Below are 16,770 nucleotides of genomic sequence, written 5' to 3'. Positions count from 1 at the left end.
GACCTGGGTATTTTGGGGATTAATAAAGGGGTGAATGAGGGTCATTTTTTATTTCAAATAAATGATTTTTTGGGTGTTTGTGTTTATTTCTTTTCACTTACGGATTAGTAATGGGGGGTCTCATAAACACCTCCCATTATTAATTTAGGGCATAGTGACAGCTGTGAGCTGTAATTAACACTTTATATTACCCATTAGGGCAATCTGGATGAGGCGGGAAAAGTGATGGGATTGTCGCATATAATGAATGCAACAATTCTGGGCAGTTGTAGGCTGTTATTTTTAGGCAGGTGGCTTAATAACCATGGGCCTCCTCAGCCTGAGAATACCAGCCTCCAGCTATTTACTTTTATGTTGGCTGGTTATCACCATTGGGGTAGATCATAAGCCGTTTTTTTTTTTTTTTAATTATTTATTTAAATAAAATAAAAAAGCCACATGGGGTCCCTTGTATTTTGATATGCTGCCAAGATAAGCACATGGCTGGGTGTTGCAACCTGTAGCCGTCTGCTTTATCTGTGCTGAGTATCAATATACGGGGGACCCCTACACCAATATTTTATCTACTTTTACACTACATTAGGGCAGAGGTTCCCAACTCCAGTCCTCAAGGCACACCAACAGTGCATGTTTTCAGGATTTCCTTAGTATTGCACAGGTGATAATTTAATCACCTGCAAAGGTGCTGAATCCAACACCCATGCAATGCTAAAGAAATCCTGAAAACATGCACTGTTGGTGTGCCTTGAGGACTGGAGTTGGGAACCTCTGCATTAGGGGACCCAGACAACGTGTGATGCCAATCAATCACAGACGCTGTCACACAAGTTGGGGATCACAGTCTAACTGCAGTCAATCAGAAATGCCAAGACTGCTGTTGGGCAAGAGAAGCAGTAAATATGTATGAGGTTAATGAGCGGACCGAGAAGCAATGTAACAGCCACAAGGGAGACTCATTAAGTATAACTGTCATTTATTCCTTATTTTCTGTCTTTTTCAGCTTCCTATACCTTACTAACACCAGCCTCCCTAGCCCTTACTAATACCAGCCTCGCTAACCCTTACTAACACATACGTTTTGCCTCCCATTGAATTCAATGGTGTTTGGATTTGTTCATCGAGCTTTTCGGCAAACACCAGGAAAGTCTTTGAACAGTCAAGGTTTGCTTTTCTCTACTCACAAAGCACAGAAGAAGAGTGCAGATTAAGCAGCAAGTCCTACCACAGTATCTTCTTCTTGCACGGAAGTATGCAGAGAAGGCTTTTTGACAAGTCTTGTGTGCAGAAATGTCTGGTGACTATTAGTGATGAGTAGAGTTGAGCGCGGTTCGTGGTTCGTGGTTCTCCAGTTCGCGGCTCGAGTGATTTTGGGGCATGTTCTAGATCGAACTAGAACTCGAGCTTTTTGCAAAAGCTCGGTAGTTCTAGAAACGTTCGAGAACGGTTCTAGCAGCCAAAAAACAGCTAAATCATAGCTTGGTTTCTGCTGTAATAGTGTAAGTCACTCTGTGAATCAAACTATTATCACATTTCAGTGTATAGTGTGCGTGAACAGCGCCTTCAGATCACTGCTGTTTCTATAATGGCGATCGCCATTTTTTTTTTTTTTTTTTCTTGTCTTCCTTCCCTAAGCGCGCGCGTCTTGTGGGGCGGGCCAGCATGTCAGCCAATCCCAGACACACACACAGCTAAGTGGACTTTGAGCCAGAGAAGCAACGGCATGTGTGATAGGATCTGCATGTCACATGTCCCTGCATTATAAAACCGGACATTTTCTTCACGGACGCCATTATCTGCCTTCTGCGTCTTTGGTGTCAGACATCACTGTCGCAGCTCCGTCTTCCTGAGTCCTATAGCCGATACAGCTGTATGCGCTGCATACACAGCGTTAGACAGCTTAGGGAGAGCACTTTATAGCAGTCCTTTTAAGGGCTCCAACCGGCAGGGTCAGAGAGCCATAGGTGACAGGTCCTGCAAACAGCAACAGCGTCTGTGTAGCCCAGGTCAGGGATTTCCTACCTGCATTTCACCATTAGGAGGGAATAGAAAGGCAGTCTTCCATTCCTCTACCCAGAGCACCACAATCCTGCCACTGTACCCTCTTGTCCTCTGCACACTCCAACTGATAACTAAGCCATTATACTAGCAAACACTCAGTGTACCTAGTGGCATCCTATACGTGGCTATTGGACTTTGCTATAGTCCCACTAGTGCAAAGACATTTGCAGAGCGCGTCTGCCTGCATTGCACACTACAACTCATTCTAACCAAGCCATTATACTAGCAAACACTCAGTGTACCTAGTGGCATCCTATACGTGGCTATTGGACTTTGCTATAGTCCCACTAGTGCAAAGACATTTGCAGAGCGCGTCTGCCTGCGTTGCACACTACAACTCATTCTAACCAAGCCATTATACTAGCAAACACTCAGTGTACCTAGTGGCATCCTATACGTGGCTATTGGACTTTGCTATAGTCCCACTAGTGCAAAGACATTTGCAGAGCGCGTCTGCCTGCGTTGCACACTACAACTCATTCTAACCAAGCCATTATACTAGCAAACACTCAGTGTACCTAGTGGCATCCTATACGTGGCTATTGGACTTTGCTATAGTCCCACTAGTGCAAAGACATTTGCAGAGCGCGTCTGCCTGCGTTGCACACTACAACTCATTCTAACCAAGCCATTATACTAGCAAACACTCAGTGTACCTAGTGGCATCCTATACGTGGCTATTGGACTTTGCTATAGTCCCACTAGTGCAAAGACATTTGCAGAGCGCGTCTGCCTGCGTTGCACACTACAACTCATTCTAACCAAGCCATTATACTAGCAAACACTCAGTGTACCTAGTGGCATCCTATACGTGGCTATTGGACTTTGCTATAGTCCCACTAGTGCAAAGACATTTGCAGAGCGCGTCTGCCTGCGTTGCACACTACAACTCATTCTAACCAAGCCATTATACTAGCAAACACTCAGTGTACCTAGTGGCATCCTATACGTGGCTATTGGACTTTGCTATAGTCCCACTAGTGCAAAGACATTTGCAGAGCGCGTCTGCCTGCGTTGCACACTACAACTCATTCTAACCAAGCCATTATACTAGCAAACACTCAGTGTACCTAGTGGCATCCTATACGTGGCTATTGGACTTTGCTATAGTCCCACTAGTGCAAAGACATTTGCAGAGCGCGTCTGCCTGCGTTGCACACTACAACTCATTCTAACCAAGCCATTATACTAGCAAACACTCAGTGTACCTAGTGGCATCCTATACGTGGCTATTGGACTTTGCTATAGTCCCACTAGTGCAAAGACATTTGCAGAGCGCGTCTGCCTGCGTTGCACACTACAACTCATTCTAACCAAGCCATTATACTAGCAAACACTCAGTGTACCTAGTGGCATCCTATACGTGGCTATTGGACTTTGCTATAGTCCCACTAGTGCAAAGACATTTGCAGAGCGCGTCTGCCTGCGTTGCACACTACAACTCATTCTAACCAAGCCATTATACTAGCAAACACTCAGTGTACCTAGTGGCATCCTATACGTGGCTATTGGACTTTGCTATAGTCCCACTAGTGCAAAGACATTTGCAGAGCGCGTCTGCCTGCGTTGCACACTACAACTCATTCTAACCAAGCCATTATACTAGCAAACACTCAGTGTACCTAGTGGCATCCTATACGTGGCTATTGGACTTTGCTATAGTCCCACTAGTGCAAAGACATTTGCAGAGCGCGTCTGCCTGCGTTGCACACTACAACTCATTCTAACCAAGCCATTATACTAGCAAACACTCAGTGTACCTAGTGGCATCCTATACGTGGCTATTGGACTTTGCTATAGTCCCACTAGTGCAAAGACATTTGCAGAGCGCGTCTGCCTGCGTTGCACACTACAACTCATTCTAACCAAGCCATTATACTAGCAAACACTCAGTGTACCTAGTGGCATCCTATACGTGGCTATTGGACTTTGCTATAGTCCCACTAGTGCAAAGACATTTGCAGAGCGCGTCTGCCTGCGTTGCACACTACAACTCATTCTAACCAAGCCATTATACTAGCAAACACTCAGTGTACCTAGTGGCATCCTATACGTGGCTATTGGACTTTGCTATAGTCCCACTAGTGCAAAGACATTTGCAGAGCGCGTCTGCCTGCGTTGCACACTACAACTCATTCTAACCAAGCCATTATACTAGCAAACACTCAGTGTACCTAGTGGCATCCTATACGTGGCTATTGGACTTTGCTATAGTCCCACTAGTGCAAAGACATTTGCAGCACGTCTGCCTGCGTTGCACACTCCAACTAATTATAACTAAGTTGCATTGTCAGGGATATTTATTCTTTATTATTCTGCTGTTAATAAAGCTAGACCACCACTGCAATCTTCACCACCTCTCAATTTTTACTACCACATTTTCAGTCCACAATCTTGTCGCAATCAACATGAGTGGCAAAATGACAGATGCTGGTGGAAAGGGGAAGAGGCGTGGTGGAAAAGGCAAAAAAGGTTTTGTCCGTGGGGAAGGTGGCAAAGCTCCATTATCATCTGCTGAAGATAGACCATCTACCAGCAAAAGTAAGATGTCTACTACTTACCGTGGACAATCCGATGTGCTCCCTTTGTTACGGACACGAACAACAGGAACAAAGGTAGATGATGGGCAAAAAAGGAAAATGCTTGAATGGATCTCAAGTGGTCCAACAAGTGCCCTCTCTGCCACTTCAAGTACCGCATCCAAAAAACACCAGTCCTCTGAGTTGTCATCCCAATCAAACTTGCTTTCTCCCAGCTCTGAAGTCTCCATCAGCCCTGCACAGTATGGTGGAACTGAGATGGCTGAGTCTGCAGAGCTGTTCAGTCACACTATAGCCTGGGAATCAGAGGTCTGCTCCCAAGCTACAGTGAGTACAGAACAGGAAATGGTCTGCAGTGATGCCCAGAACCTTTGTGACTCAGATTCAGGCCGTGAGGACCAAGTTTCTGAGCATAATGTTGACCCTTTGTCACAAACTGTAACACCTGTGGTTATAGACAATGAGGAACATACTGATGAAGATGAGACGCAGATACCCGATTGGGATGACAACTTAAATATTCCGTCAGGGCAAGAAGAGGCTCGGTCTGAGGGGGAGGGGAGTGCAAACACAACAATTGATGATGACGTTCTAGATCCCACCTACTGTCAACCCCCAGTCAGGCACTCGAGGAGGTCAACAGAGGCGGTGGAGGAGGATGCAACCGACGACGAAGTTACCTTGCGCCTTCCTGGACAGAGTCGGAGCACTGGTAGCACGTCTACAACTGCATCCTCAGCCACCACTCTGCCTATGAGCATTATTCGGGGTGGATCAACAGGTCGCATGGCCTCTAAGCCTTGCCTAGCCTGGTCCTTTTTTCACATCGAAAAAGATCGCCCAACTCATGTGATATGTAACATTTGTCATGATTCTGTTAGTAGAGGTCAAAACCTCAGCAGTTTGACAACTTCTTCCATGAATCGTCACATGACTAAATATCATAAGTCCCGGTGGGAAGCTCACCGTGCTGCAATGCGGCCTAGTGGAGCGAACCATCCACCGCCCGCCCCTTCCACTGCATCCGCGCGCTCTTCATCTTCTAGGACTGTGGGGACAGCTGCCACACCTGTTTTTCCACGCAAAACTTCCACCACTGTAACCGCAACAGGCAGTTTGCTTGTAAGGTCGTCAGTTGGTTTGGAAGGGGAAACAAGTGAGTGTGTACAGCTCTCTCAGACATCGATAGCACCAACGTTGGATGAAGGCAACATCATGTCTCCGCCTGCACTTTCCTCACAAACCTGCATTTTTCAAGGGACACCCTACTCAACACCGTCTACACACAGCAGCCAGATCTCTGTCCCTCAGATGTGGTCAAATAAAAGGCCACTTCCTCCGACCCATGACAAAGCTAAGAGGTTGACTCTATCCCTCTGTAAGCTGTTGGCTACCGAAATGCTGCCTTTCCGCCTAGTGGACACACAGGATTTTAGAGACCTTATGTCTGTCGCTGTGCCCCAGTACCAGATGCCTAGTCGCCACTACTTCTCTAAGAAAGGTGTGCCCGCGCTACACCAGCATGTCGCACACAACATCACCGCTTCCTTGAGAAACTCTGTGTGTGAACGGGTGCATTTCACCACCGATACTTGGACCAGTAAGCATGGACAGGGACATTACATGTCGCTGACTGGGCACTGGGTAACTATGGTGATAGATGGTGAAGGGTCTGCTGCACAAGTCTTGCCGTCCCCACGACTTGTGTGTCAATCCTCTGTCTGTCCAAGTTCCGCCACTGCTTCTGCATCCTCCACCTCATCTGGGTCCTCCACCTCCGCCCCAAGCCTGCCTGGTCAGGCCACCAGCGTTCTCACTGCGCAGAAGGAATCACGCACCCCTCATTACTATGCTGGCAGCAGAGCGCAACGGCATCAGGCGGTCTTTAGCTTGACATGTCTTGGTAATAAGAGTCACACAGCTGAGGAGTTGTGGTCAGCTTTGCGGTCCGAGTTTAATAAATGGTTGTCTCCACTCAAACTGCAGCCTGGTAAGGCCGTGTGCGACAATGCTGCAAACCTGGGTGCGGCACTTCGCCTGGGCAAGGTGACACACGTACCTTGTATGGCTCACGTGTTGAACCTTGTCGTGCAGCAATTTTTAACACACTATCCCGGCCTAGATGGCCTTCTGAACAGGGCACGAAAACTGTCAGCTCACTTCCGCCGTTCAAGCGCCGCAGCAGAGCGACTTGCATCGCTCCAGAAGTCTTTCGGCCTGCCGGTTCATCGCCTGAAATGCGATGTGGCGACACGCTGGAATTCAACTCTCCACATGTTACAGCGACTGTGGCAGCACCGCAGAGCCCTGGTGCAATACGTCATGACGTATAGCCTGGGCCAACGAGATGCAGAGGTGGGGCAGATCACCCTGATGGAGTGGTCTCAGATCAAGGACCTATGCACCCTTCTGCACAGTTTCGACATGGCGACGAATATGTTTAGCTCTGACAATGCCATTATCAGCATGACGATTCCAGTCATTTACATGCTGGAGCACACGCTAAACACTATTCGGAGTCAGGGGGTGGGACAACATGAAGGGGAGGAACTACAGGAGGATTCATATGCGCAAGGGACAACAACATCACGAAGGTCCAGACGTTCATCATCACCAACGCAGCAGGCATGGGACCATGGGGGACAGGGATCGACAAGGGCGCATAGTAGCAGGCGAAATGTTGAGCAAGGTGCAGGAGAACATGAAGAAATGGAGGACGAACTGTCCATGGACATGGAAGACTCAGCGGATGAGGGAGACCTTGGTCAAATTTCAGTTGAAAGAGGTTGGGGTCAGATGTCAGAGGAAGAAAGAACGGGTAGCACCTCTATGCCACAAACACAGCATGGACTTGGTCCGCATGGCTGCGCAAGACACATGAGTGCCTTTTTGTTGCACTACCTCCAACATGACAGTCGTATTGTCAAAATTAGAAGTGATGATGACTACTGGATTGCCACACTATTAGATCCCCGGTACAAGTCCAAATTTTGTGACATAATTCCAGCCATAGAAAGGGACGCACGTATGCAGGAGTATCAGCAGAAGCTGTTACTAGATCTTAGCTCGGCTTTTCCACCAAACAACCGTGCAGGTGCAGGGAGTGAATCTCCCAGTTGTAACTTGACAAACATGGGACGGTCTCGTCATCTTCAACAGTCTACCCGTACCAGTAGGACCTTTTCTGGTGCCGGTAACAGCAATTTTATGGAATCTTTTCATAATTTTTTTAGACCCTCTTTTGCAAGGCCACCAGAGACAACAAGTCTGACACATAGTCAACGGCTGGAGAGGATGATACAGGAGTATCTCCAAATGAACATCGATGCCATGACTGTGCAACTGGAGCCTTGCTCCTTTTGGGCTTCAAACCTACAAAAATGGCCAGAGCTCGCAACTTACGCCTTGGAGATTTTGTCGTGTCCAGCTGCCAGCGTTGTCTCTGAACGTGTATTCAGTGCTGCTGGGTGTGTGCTGACAGATAAGCGCACGCGTCTGTCCAGTGACAATGTGGACAGACTGACGTTCATCAAAATGAACAAGTCATGGATCCAGAAGGAATTTACTACCCCTGTGTCATCCTGGGGAGAGTAAATGCTTGTGGATTTGGAATGTGCTTGATGCAAATCAAAACATCCTGTTTGCAACTAGGGCCCAAGTGCTGCCACTGATGGGGTGGGTGTCTGTGTGGCCCAATTTTTGGAAAAAAGGGAGACTCCGCTTGGAGTAACCCTTGCTTGCTGTGTTTTTAAAAGAAGCCAAGATGAACAGAGCTGGGATCAGGAAAGACTTTGCTACCTACCCCGGTGTCATCCTGTGGACGGCTAAGAATAGCGTATTTTTGAATGTGCTTGATGCAAATCAAAACATCCTGTTTGCAACTAGGGCCCAAGTGCTGCCACTGATGGGGTGGGTGTCTGTGTGGCCCAATTTTTGGAAAAAAGGGAGACTCCGCTTGGAGTAACCCTTGCTTGCTGTGTTTTTAAAAGAAGCCAAGATGAACAGAGCTGGGATCAGGAAAGACTTTGCTACCTACCCCGGTGTCATCCTGGGGACGGCTAAGAATAGCGTATTTTTGAATGTGCTTGATGCAAATCAAAACATCCTGTTTGCAACTAGGGCCCAAGTGCTGCCACTGATGGGGTGGGTGTCTGTGTGGCCCAATTTTTGGAAAAAAGGGAGACTCCGCTTGGAGTAACCCTTGCTTGCTGTGTTTTTAAAAGAAGCCAAGATGAACAGAGCTGGGATCAGGAAAGACTTTGCTACCTACCCCGGTGTCATCCTGGGGACGGCTAAGAATAGCGTATTTTTGAATGTGCTTGATGCAAATCAAAACATCCTGTTTGCAACTAGGGCCCAAGTGCTGCCACTGATGGGGTGGGTGTCTGTGTGGCCCAATTTTTGGAAAAAAGGGAGACTCCGCTTGGAGTAACCCTTGCTTGCTGTGTTTTTAAAAGAAGCCAAGATGAACAGAGCTGGGATCAGGAAAGACTTTGCTACCTACCCCGGTGTCATCCTGGGGACGGCTAAGAATAGCGTATTTTTGAATGTGCTTGATGCAAATCAAAACATCCTGTTTGCAACTAGGGCCCAAGTGCTGCCACTGATGGGGTGGGTGTCTGTGTGGCCCAATTTTTGGAAAAAAGGGAGACTCCGCTTGGAGTAACCCTTGCTTGCTGTGTTTTTAAAAGAAGCCAAGATGAACAGAGCTGGGATCAGGAAAGACTTTGCTACCTACCCCGGTGTCATCCTGTGGACGGCTAAGAATAGCGTATTTTTGAATGTGCTTGATGCAAATCAAAACATCCTGTTTGCAACTAGGGCCCAAGTGCTGCCACTGATGGGGTGGGTGTCTGTGTGGCCCAATTTTTGGAAAAAAGGGAGACTCCGCTTGGAGTAACCCTTGCTTACATTGTTTTTAAAAGAAGCCAAGATGAACAAGTCATGGGTCAGCAAAGACTTTGCTACCTACCCCGGTGTCATCCTGGGGACGGCTAAGAATAGCGTATTTTTGAATGTGCTTGATGCAAATCAAAACATCCTGTTTGCAACTAGGGCCCAAGTGCTGCCACTGATGGGGTGGGTGTCTGTGTGGCCCAATTTTTGGAAAAAAGGGAGACTCCGCTTGGAGTAACCCTTGCTTGCTGTGTTTTTAAAAGAAGCCAAGATGAACAGAGCTGGGATCAGGAAAGACTTTGCTACCTACCCCGGTGTCATCCTGGGGACGGCTAAGAATAGCGTATTTTTGAATGTGCTTGATGCAAATCAAAACATCCTGTTTGCAACTAGGGCCCAAGTGCTGCCACTGATGGGGTGGGTGTCTGTGTGGCCCAATTTTTGGAAAAAAGGGAGACTCCGCTTGGAGTAACCCTTGCTTGCTGTGTTTTTAAAAGAAGCCAAGATGAACAGAGCTGGGATCAGGAAAGACTTTGCTACCTACCCCGGTGTCATCCTGTGGACGGCTAAGAATAGCGTATTTTTGAATGTGCTTGATGCAAATCAAAACATCCTGTTTGCAACTAGGGCCCAAGTGCTGCCACTGATGGGGTGGGTGTCTGTGTGGCCCAATTTTTGGAAAAAAGGGAGACTCCGCTTGGAGTAACCCTTGCTTACATTGTTTTTAAAAGAAGCCAAGATGAACAAGTCATGGGTCAGCAAAGACTTTGCTACCTACCCCGGTGTCATCCTGGGGACGGCTAAGAATAGCGTATTTTTGAATGTGCTTGATGCAAATCAAAACATCCTGTTTGCAACTAGGGCCCAAGTGCTGCCACTGATGGGGTGGGTGTCTGTGTGGCCCAATTTTTGGAAAAAAGGGAGACTCCGCTTGGAGTAACCCTTGCTTGCTGTGTTTTTAAAAGAAGCCAAGATGAACAGAGCTGGGATCAGGAAAGACTTTGCTACCTACCCCGGTGTCATCCTGGGGACGGCTAAGAATAGCGTATTTTTGAATGTGCTTGATGCAAATCAAAACATCCTGTTTGCAACTAGGGCCCAAGTGCTGCCACTGATGGGGTGGGTGTCTGTGTGGCCCAATTTTTGGAAAAAAGGGAGACTCCGCTTGGAGTAACCCTTGCTTGCTGTGTTTTTAAAAGAAGCCAAGATGAACAGAGCTGGGATCAGGAAAGACTTTGCTACCTACCCCGGTGTCATCCTGGGGACGGCTAAGAATAGCGTATTTTTGAATGTGCTTGATGCAAATCAAAACATCCTGTTTGCAACTAGGGCCCAAGTGCTGCCACTGATGGGGTGGGTGTCTGTGTGGCCCAATTTTTGGAAAAAAGGGAGACTCCGCTTGGAGTAACCCTTGCTTACATTGTTTTTAAAAGAAGCCAAGATGAACAAGTCATGGGTCAGCAAAGACTTTGCTACCTACCCCGGTGTCATCCTGGGGACGGCTAAGAATAGCGTATTTTTGAATGTGCTTGATGCAAATCAAAACATCCTGTTTGCAACTAGGGCCCAAGTGCTGCCACTGATGTGGTGGGTGTCTGTGTGGCCCAATTTTTGGAAAAAAGGGAGACTCCGCTTGGAGTAACCCTTGCTTGCTGTGTTTTTAAAAGAAGCCAAGATGAACAGAGCTGGGATCAGGAAAGACTTTGCTACCTACCCCGGTGTCATCCTGTGGACGGCTAAGAATAGCGTATTTTTGAATGTGCTTGATGCAAATCAAAACATCCTGTTTGCAACTAGGGCCCAAGTGCTGCCACTGATGGGGTGGGTGTCTGTGTGGCCCAATTTTTGGAAAAAAGGGAGACTCCGCTTGGAGTAACCCTTGCTTACATTGTTTTTAAAAGAAGCCAAGATGAACAAGTCATGGGTCAGCAAAGACTTTGCTACCTACCCCGGTGTCATCCTGGGGACGGCTAAGAATAGCGTATTTTTGAATGTGCTTGATGCAAATCAAAACATCCTGTTTGCAACTAGGGCCCAAGTGCTGCCACTGATGGGGTGGGTGTCTGTGTGGCCCAATTTTTGGAAAAAAGGGAGACTCCGCTTGGAGTAACCCTTGCTTACATTGTTTTTAAAAGAAGCCAAGATGAACAAGTCATGGGTCAGCAAAGACTTTGCTACCTACCCCGGTGTCATCCTGGGGACGGCTAAGAATAGCGTATTTTTGAATGTGCTTGATGCAAATCAAAACATCCTGTTTGCAACTAGGGCCCAAGTGCTGCCACTGATGTGGTGGGTGTCTGTGTGGCCCAATTTTTGGAAAAAAGGGAGACTCCGCTTGGAGTAACCCTTGCTTGCTGTGTTTTTAAAAGAAGCCAAGATGAACAGAGCTGGGATCAGGAAAGACTTTGCTACCTACCCCGGTGTCATCCTGTGGACGGCTAAGAATAGCGTATTTTTGAATGTGCTTGATGCAAATCAAAACATCCTGTTTGCAACTAGGGCCCAAGTGCTGCCACTGATGGGGTGGGTGTCTGTGTGGCCCAATTTTTGGAAAAAAGGGAGACTCCGCTTGGAGTAACCCTTGCTTACATTGTTTTTAAAAGAAGCCAAGATGAACAAGTCATGGGTCAGCAAAGACTTTGCTACCTACCCCGGTGTCATCCTGGGGACGGCTAAGAATAGCGTATTTTTGAATGTGCTTGATGCAAATCAAAACATCCTGTTTGCAACTAGGGCCCAAGTGCTGCCACTGATGGGGTGGGTGTCTGTGTGGCCCAATTTTTGGAAAAAAGGGAGACTCCGCTTGGAGTAACCCTTGCTTGCTGTGTTTTTAAAAGAAGCCAAGATGAACAGAGCTGGGATCAGGAAAGACTTTGCTACCTACCCCGGTGTCATCCTGGGGACGGTTAAGAATAGCGTATTTTTGAATGTGCTTGATGCAAATCTAGCTGTGAAGTGTACAACTGGGGCCCAAGTGCTGCCACTGAAGGGGTGGGTGTGTGTGGGGCCCAATTTTTGGAAAAAAGGGAGACTCCGCTTGGAGTAACCCTTGCTTGCTGTGTTTTTAAAAGAAGCCAAGATGAACAGAGCTGGGATCAGGAAAGACTTTGCTACCTACCCCGGTGTCATCCTGGGGACGGATAAGAATGGCGTATTTTTGAATGTGCTTGATGCAAATCTAGCTGTGAAGTGTACAACTGGGGCACAACTGCTGCCACTGAAGGGGTGGGTGTGTGGGGCCCAATTTTTGGAAAAAAGGGAGACTCCGCTTGGAGTCACCTTGCGGTGTTTTACATGACTTTAGAAGGGCGTGCCATGCCTATATCTGTGTGTCCTCCTCTTTTTCCTTGTCCAGCTGTTTTGTTTTCGCATGAGTACATGTCCTTGTCACTTTCCCATGTGTTTGTGTTGTGTTGTGAGTTGTTTGTCACCTTTTGGACACCTTTGAGGGTGTTTTCTAGGTGTTTTACTGTGTTTGTGATTGCCTGCCATTGTTTCCTATGGGCTCGAGTTCGGTTCGTCGAACGTTCGACGAGCCGAACTCGAGCCAGACCCCCCGTTCGGCGAACCGCCTCGAGCCGAACCGGGACCGGTTCGCTCATCTCTAGTGATGAGCGAGTACTAAAAAGCTCGGGTGCTCGAGGCTCGGGCCGAGCATCCCAAGATACTCGTGTACTCGGCCCGAGCACCGAGCCCAATGTTATCCTATGGGGGACCCGAGTATTATTCTGAAATGACCACCGGCAGCATGTAGAAACCATAAAACTGTAAATTAAAAAAAAAAACGTGCGTGTGTGTGTAAGCGTGCATATATATATACACGCGGAGTGGAGTGCGGGAGGGGCCGTAGCCGAGCGGGGAAGTGTCGGGCTAAAGGCACGGTCATGCTGTGAGGGCCGGCCAATCACTGCAATTCCACAACAGGGCTGTGGCATTGCAGTGGTCTGCCAGCCAATCCCTGCATAAGGGCTGGCTCTAAAAAGAGCGCCAACATGAAGACCACGAGTACAGCACGAGTATTGCGAGATTACTCGGTCCCCGCCAAGTAGCCCGAGTACAGTGATACTCGTGCGAGTACCGAGTAGTAACAAGCATACTCGCTCATCACTAGTGACTATATATCTCAAGGGTCAACCAGAGAAAACCGTAAAGGCCATCCTGAATAACCAGAGCAACCAATCACTTGCAAGGTCAGAACTCTTTTATCTGTTCTATTAAACAGAAATGCTTACCCTTATAACTTGGGTACCTGTGGTTGTGTTATAGAAGTCTATGGGCGAAGAGCCAGTGTGCTTATAGTAGCGTCGATTGAGAACACTGTGGATATACCCTTATCCACACTTGTTGAGTGCAATCAGATACCATCTAATAGAGAGGAGATCCCAACTCCAAAGGTTACTCTTCATAACCCTCATTTAAGGATAATAGCCAAGAAGATACCAGTCCTTGACAACAGTGCAGATATCCTAATCTGCTTGGTAGAGACATTTTCTGGCTACACAAGGCACATCAGCAAATCAATGGACCAAATAATGCATGATTTGCCCAATGCTTTGATCTAGGATGGGTTATCATAGGCAATGGTAGCATAGATAAGATGAAGAGGCTTACCAAGTTTTCCTCATGTAATGGTGGTGTCACACACAGCGACGACGACAATGACATCGCTGCTAAGTCGCCATTTTCTGTGAGGTAGCAACAGCGACGTTGCTGTGTGTGATACATAACAACGATCAGACCCCTGCTGCGAGATCGCTGCTCGCTCTTGAATATTCCAGGTCATTTTTTGATTGCTGCTATCCCGCTGTGCCATATGCATCCTTGTGTTTGACACCGCAGCAGCGACGGTCGCGACGACTTTGAAGGCAGTGACGTAGGAATGAAGGCAGGACAAGGGCGTGTTTTTGCGGTGTATTTTACAACGCCCCCACGACTCTGATTGGTGGTCATAACAGCGTTTTGATTGGGTAACTTGCCGAAGGCGTTACAGTGATTTCATTCTTTAAGTTCCATTCTTTGTTCCACGTAGTAGAGTCTCTGTCTGGTGTCGCTAGTGTGTTGTTCTTTTTTGTGTCTTCCTTTGTTTGGCACGGTCACCCAATCAGGCGCCGCTGTAGTGATCACCAATCGGAACAGAGGGGTGTGAAAAAGGCAACGCAAAGGCGCTGTAGTGATCACCAATCCGAACAGAGGGGCGTGAAAAGAGGCAACGCAAAACATGTCTAGGGGTAAACATCACGCCTCTATCAAGGTCTGAGTCGTCGCACGGCAACGTGTGTGACACGTCCCAACGACCGTCGAGGTCGCTATGATCGCTGCTCCGTCGCTGCTTAAAATTACATGTTTGACAGCTAACTAGCGATCATGTAAGGTCGCTGTTACGTCACAGGAAATGGTGACGTAACAGCGACGTCGTTGTCGCTGTCGTTGTGTGTGAACCCAGCTTAAGACTCATCTTGAAACTGGTTTTAGCTCTCACTTTCAGACATGCACACATTGTTACTGGGTGAAAAAGAAGCAGATTGACAATAAGTGACAGCAGAACCCCTTGACAACAAGAACACGTTCCTATCCTGGGATGACAGGCTCGGGTCAACAGAGTTCAGTTCTTGGCACCTGCAAGCTAAGATAAAGAATTCAGAAAAATTATGGAAAATTAATTCCCTTAGGATGATTCCAATGGCTAAGTAGCAACTTTACCCTTTCGCTCTCCAAGAACAAAGTTGACAAACAATCTGCAACAAGCAAAAGAGGAAACCAAAGACTTGAAAACATTTAATTGACTTTATGTAGAATATCTTTAAGAGAGATCAAGCAGAGCCTGTACCATCACTGAAAGAGGGAAAAGAATGTTGGTACTTTCCATCCTTTGGCATCTATCACCTTCACAAATCTAACCAAATCAGAGTGGTGTTTTTCTCCCGCACTCAATATGAAAACATCTCTCTCAACAAGCTGCTACTCACTTGAACTAACCTAAACAACAGCCTTTTAGGAATACTGGTTCACTTTAGTCAAAAACCTATTGCAGTAATGGCCATCATCCAGCATATATTTCATTATTTTATCATGAGGTATAATAGTAGAAACTAACTCAAGTTCCTATAGCACAAGCGCAATAACATCCAGGAGGAGATCATAGATTGCTGGATACAGGTACATGTCCTCAGCAATTGCTCGTCTTCTGCTTTGGCAATCTGTGGACTTAGGGGTACTTTACATGCTGCGACATCGCTAGCAGTTGCTAGTGATGTTGTGCGCGATAGCACATACCCCGTCGTGTGTGCGATATTGTGTGATCTCTGCTGTAGTGAACATTATCGCTACGGCAGTGTCACATGCACATACAATGACAGCGACGTCGCTATGACCGCCGAACAATCCCTCCTTTAAGGGGGAGGGGCGTTTGGTGTCATAGCGATGTCACTGCCGCGTCACTAAGCGGCCGGCCAATAGAAGCGGATGGGTGGAGATGAGCAGTACGTAACATCCCGCCCACCTCCTTCCTTCTGAATTGCCGGTGGACGCAGGTAAGAAGATGTTCGTCGCTCCCACGGTGTCACACATAGCGATGTGTGCTGCCGCAGGAATGACGAACAACATCGTACCGGTGGCAGCAGCGATATTAAGGAAATGAACGACATGTCAACGATCACCGTTTTGGAACGATTTTGTGATCGTTGATCGTCGCTCATTAGTGTTACACGCTGCGATGTCGCTACCGGCGCCGGATGTGCGTCACTAACGACGTGACCCCGACGATATATTGGTAGCGATGTCGCAGCGTGTAAAGTGCCCCTTGGTCAGGTAGCCCAGGAAGATAAGAAAAAGTATGGATATGACATCAATCTGTGCAGATAAACTTTTATGTAGATGATGGACTTAAATCTCTGCACACATGTGAAGAGACAATCAGTCTGCTCTCTAGAACACAGGAAATACTCTCTGCAGCAACCTTCATACTTCAAAATATAATCGCTAAAAGCCAGGAGGTGATGAAAGCATTTCCATCTGAAGACAATGGAATGAGCTCAAAGGACCTCGTTCTGGGTAGTGACATTCCTCTCATGCAACACAGTCTTAATTTGCAGTGGGACATTAAGCAGGACACATGCACATTCCACGTATCATCCTGCAATAAACCCTTCAGTAAACGAGAAGTTGTATCTGTCATGAACAGCATCTATGATCGTCTTTAGTTTATAGCATCCATTACCAAAATTAAATTCCTATGTTGATATCCCTTAAAGTTCCTTTCTGCTGCTGTCAGCATAGA

The sequence above is a fragment of the Anomaloglossus baeobatrachus genome, chromosome 6 (genome assembly GCF_048569485.1).
Source record: "Anomaloglossus baeobatrachus isolate aAnoBae1 chromosome 6, aAnoBae1.hap1, whole genome shotgun sequence".
Taxonomy (NCBI): domain Eukaryota; kingdom Metazoa; phylum Chordata; class Amphibia; order Anura; family Aromobatidae; genus Anomaloglossus; species Anomaloglossus baeobatrachus.
The sequence above is the reverse complement of the archived record's forward strand: the minus strand, read 5'-3'. Positions refer to the sequence as shown.